Raw genomic sequence first — 5,593 nt, 5'->3', positions numbered from 1 at the left:
CCTGTCACTGTTCCACCTCAGTCCCAGATGTTTCGTCTGAATCCTTTTCAGACTGCGCAGACTTGTTGGTAAGTCACAAAGACAAATCCTGCACACATTGGAAGCTTCACTGAGAAAAGATCATAATTTGAGCCCTTGTAAGAGCATGTGTAGATATGTGGTATTGGTGAAAACATCATTTTAAATGAAAACCTGATTTGCCAACAAAATTGATTTAGAAGTAAGCTGGGTATCTGATGTAATTACAATAACTTTTCCAAGTAATTGAAATAGGTATAAACAAAGTCACACCTGATATCAAAAGTAATTGCATTCTCAAAATTCATAGTAATTGTTCCAAAGCTTTGCGAAGCCTCAAATGACACATTCAATTTGATCCAGTATTCACGGGCTTTTTTAACCGGCACAGAGAATGTAATCCCCAGTACTATTAAAATGAAAGGTCTTATTTCCCCTTTTTATTTTTATCCTTTAATCTTCATATGATATTTCGTCTGCCAATGAATCCAAGTTGGTAGACCGAGCTAGTCCTTGAATGTAGTGTTGATCTGGAATTGAACTTAAAAATTTGTCCAAGTCTGACTTGAAACATTAGGCATTATTTTTCCCTCGTTCCTATGTTTTTGCATTTTTGACTCAAAATAACAAGTTTCCACATTGCTTTTTCCCATTTTTCTTGAAAATTCAAAAAAGTGAAACCTAAAAGATAAATATTTTTTACTGTTTCAAAATATTTGCTTATTTTTTGTTTCAAATAACTTTTTTGCTATTGGTGTGATTATCCAAGAGAGGAAACGACACGGATTTCCCCTGCTTGCCAAGTAAGGCTGTATCAATAAAACATGATTGTCCATGCTGCATGGTACATTTAAGTGTTTTTAGTGATCTGTTAGACATACAACTCCATTCATACCGTTCCAAGTATTTATGAATTATTTTGAAAATCAGAAGAATAAATGAAATAACCATAGCATCAAATTAATTAAGAACAATCAAATTGTCTTTAATAACAGTGAAATCTTGCCCAAAACTTGCTCAAAAATATTCATGGGAAAAAATCAAGAAGAATCATTTTATCAATTGATGAGAATCTTACACTGACAAATAACAAAAATATGTATGAAATAGGCAACAAAAGAACAATATTATTGGCAAAAAATATTGACAGGTTGTGTTTAGAGAAAAAATTTGCTTTACCCAAATCGGTATTTTTTAATAATTGTACTTCAAGACATGTCAGAAGTCATTTTAAGTATATTTACATGCCTTGTTTGAAGCAAATCCCAAAAATTGTTACGAGAATGATATTAGGAACATATTTTGTGCAATAGCTGCGCCAATAATTGACATTCAAAAATATCAGCGCCAACAGTTTCGGCCTAACTTGGCGGTAAAGGTTTGGTGATCACAAAAAAGTGGCGTTACCTTGCTCTAGTGTCTTTGGATTATCTTACGTTTTGGGCAGCATCAACATTACAGATCACACCTTTTTAGCTTAAAAATACAAACTGCTCCAATTACTTTTCTTCATTACATGGTCAAAGTAACTAGCGAAAGGTAGATTTATTTCTGTTGCTATGGAAGGCTTGCTTGTAAGCCCAATACAGCTGATCCACCCACGTCTTCAGTTTTATTATGACTCAAGCTCCTTTTTTTTTAAAGCACAAACTGTACAGTGTTACGAATTTATTTAGTAACCTAGCATGTTACAATCCTTTTGACTTTGGCTACAGATTGCACTTTGAATAAGAAATAAGGCTTGCTGAGATCATTCAGCAGAGTAAAGCGCTGAAAGAGAAAATATGTGCACCGTTTTTTAGTCATTTGTAATCATCAAGGCCAATTCAGGAACGCGACGTTCTATTTTCTCAAATGATAAACTGATTTCTCAAATTGATCAAAACTGGAATAACTAGACCAAGTATGACCGATCCATTATGCTTGCCTTGAATTTGCTTTTGGTTGGAAACTTTCGCGTTTTTCGCGAATTGTGTCGTCATTATGGCCAATTTCTGTGCCATTTCATATATCTATAGTTATTTTTATCTTTTCGACCAAAAGGACCTATTTCATTTAGCACAAATCTAAAACCCTAGTCATTAGAATGGCCGCCTAAAAGCTACTTCGTGCATGGATCTTGACAACAAAGATGATATACCTCATGACAGTTATCAATGTAACACATTTCACTTGAATAGATCAGACGCTATTGTACGGTACGAATGCTTATTCTAGTGCTAATACCTTATTTTCTAAAGGCCAGCAATCGTTATTCAAGTGTTGCCAATTATAAAAAGTGCTTCTCGGTTCGTTGGTTTGAATCCATAATGACTTGAGATAGTCACCTAGTAGATCCTTTGAAAGGCCTCTCTGTATGAAAATACAGTTTTCTGGGTTACAAACAACTTAAGCTCATAGAGTATAGCCTATAATTATGTACATGAAATTTTGGAATGGATGGATAACTGAAAAACGCAAAATATGACTCGTTACATGATTGGTCAAAATGTAGAAGTAGCTAAAATCATATTAGAATTACTTTTCTGTGTCTTAACCTTGCTTTGCAAAATACATCAAACGTACATATATTTACGTCCTTTTCAATATTTTTTTGTACTTTCATTGCCGTCTCGAATTGGCAATCTTACAATATATGATTAATGATATCATTTGACGCTCACAATACAGGGACTGCGTGTTCCAACCAGATCAAATAATGCTGATATTGGGAGTTCCAAGTTTGCAACCTTTTGATAAAGAAATGTTATTAAGTATGTATGATATATCGAAAGCTATGGCTCACTCGCGATGTATGAACACATCTGCACATGTATGCAAAAACATTAGAAATAGGTGACAGTTGACATCCCATGTCATGTTTAGCCAAAAAATATGAAGTGAACACGGACAACAAATAGGTTAGGCTTAGAATACAACTAACACAGAGACACTCAGCAGGGAAAGAAAATTTCCCAGAGGAAAGCGGGGAAGGATTGGGACGAGCTAACCCGTCTTGTCAGATTCAGGGTGGGGCATTCCACGAGATATCCCTTCATGTGTAGGGTGTGATTGAAGAGCTTTATTTCAAACCACTGAGTAGTTCTTCGGGGTCCATTGTGTTTTTTTAGAGTTCAACAAGCTATGATCCCAAGGCTGTGTCTTCCGTGTTGATTGCTGCAACAGACGTCGAATGTCTACTCTTGTGATCCAACTAGATTTAATGTAAGAAAAACGGGGGAAAAAGAAAAAGATATGGATCAACTTCGCCCTAATGGGCATGAGCCTCAGGTGGGACCATTGGAACATCGTGTCTGATGAAGTGATCAGAGGTTTGACCTTTTGCCTAAAGTTGGTTGATGACATTCTCATCGGTGCTTACACCATCCAATTGTTGAAAGTTCGCATACAGACTGTCCTTACCAGATGCCGCGATTAAGGAATACACAATTTCCCTTAGGAAATTCGCAGCTGGCCGTGAAAGTGTCGTTCGCGGCTTCATCGTGAGTGACCAGGGGGTGAGCCCTGTACCAAAGTGCAGGCCATTCAAGACTTTCCTCGCCCCAAAACAGTGACTGAAGTGAGGTCCTTTTTAGGCCTTGCGAACCAATTTGTGTTTTTTGTTACCAGATTTGTCACATGCCATGAGTGATATTCGACCTATGTTGAAAAAAGGCGTTCTTTTCAGTGGATTGACATGCACAAAAAGCATTTCGCCAAGCGAAGAAGTTGCTGACGTCTACTCTATTTGTGAGCCATTCACTGAGAAGCTTGAGACCTTCTTGCTATCCGATGCATCAAGTTTACAAGGCCTCGGTTTCATGCTGATGCAGAAGGAGCAAAATGAACCCCCACGTGTCGTACAATGTAGATCGTTCAGCTTGACTGCTGCTCAACGCGATCTACGCCGCAATTGAGCTCAAATGCCTCGCAATTTTGTTGGTCTGTGCACAAATGTGAGTTCTATTTGAGAGGATGTGAATTCACAGTATCACGGACCATAAACCCCTTGTAGGAAATTTTGCCAAATGACATTGTCCGACAAGGCAAAATTCTACGAGGCCCTCATATCTTTCTGCTTCAAGATCAAGTGGACTCCAGGAAAGACAATTTTGATTGCTGACGCGCTATCACGCTCTCCACTATTTCCTGCAAGCCTGACCATGCCGATTGCATGTTACAAGACGTGTCCAAGGAAATTGAATACTTGGATCCAAAGTTGGCCTTTATCATGTCTTCAATTGATAACGGGTATAAAAAAAGCTGATTCAGGGAGTGCGGAGTTATCCTCTGCTCGTGATCTGCCCGGGATTGAGTGTGGCTTCCCCTTTCGGCTTCATGGAGCAACCTCAGCATCCTCCCGGTTGACGGTGCTGAAGTGCTCCTTTGTGATGGGAAATTTGTCCCACCACGTCAGTGTACTATCGGAACTATTGAAATCAGAGGTTCGGAGTAATAAACCAGGTGGCTGCCGGTTTGATTTCACGATGTACGACCAACAACACACATACGGTGAACAAAACCATAAGAGGCCACTCGCACCAACGCATTTAAGACTACCAAGCCAAACGCCTTCAACTCGATTGGGGGTAATACATTTAACCGATTAACATTCCAACAAAGCCCTTATTATGTAATATATATATTTAGGTTGCCTTTACAAGCGTACACCTTTATACAACTGGCGACGAGGATACAATCAACCCACAATGGCAAACCCACTTGCCCACATGGCAAACCCCTGGTCGATCTCCCGCCTGGGACCCCACTTCAGTCCCGCGCGAGGAACTCTCATTCCATTGGGAGCAATGATTGGACCAGTCGAACTCGGATTTACTATGGTCCCAGACCACCGTCACGAACAGATGATGGTGTGGACTCCAGCAAGCGCCTAGTATCTCTACAAGAGGCAGCACCTGTGCATTCAAGGTGGTATGCACATAAGGAAGGAATTGAGAAGAATGGACGTTGCTGACCCACACGGGGGACGACACCACGTTCCCAAAATTGAGGTCACTTCTCAACCATAGATATCGTAATACCACGGATGAGTATGAAGAGTTTTGCAAGCTCATAGACCTACGACAAACCTCTCTGAAACATTCCATGCTGGCATTACGGCGGACAGCTTCACCCAAACTCAGAGAAGCAGCACGACTCCAAAAATGGAGCGCTTTGAGTGGTGGACAGGCAACCAAATTTCGAGTCTTCAACCAGACCCAGTCAACAAACGCAAAGGGCTCACTCCATCAAATATGACCAAGGGGCCGACGATACATCAAATGGAATGGACGAGAGCGCCATTCCATCGTGTCATGGCTCGATATTCTAACAAAAGTCGGCAGATGGATCCGGCATTTGCTGATCGTACAACCGTATGCTCCAGATGCGGGAACGGGCATAGCAATCAACCGCAATCTTGCCCCGCAATGGCTTGACATGTCAAAGTGGCACATTAAAGGCGTCACTTTGCCACCCAATGTAAGACCTCACTCCCTTACGCAATGCACAACGCGGAGGAAAATTGTACAAAAACGAGCCCAAACACAAGTGACCAACACTACCTCGCTCGGAACGTGGAACAACACCAAAGTGA

Source organism: Tigriopus californicus, chromosome 5, assembly GCF_007210705.1.
Source record: "Tigriopus californicus strain San Diego chromosome 5, Tcal_SD_v2.1, whole genome shotgun sequence".
NCBI lineage: Eukaryota > Metazoa > Arthropoda > Copepoda > Harpacticoida > Harpacticidae > Tigriopus > Tigriopus californicus.
The sequence above is the reverse complement of the archived record's forward strand: the minus strand, read 5'-3'. Positions refer to the sequence as shown.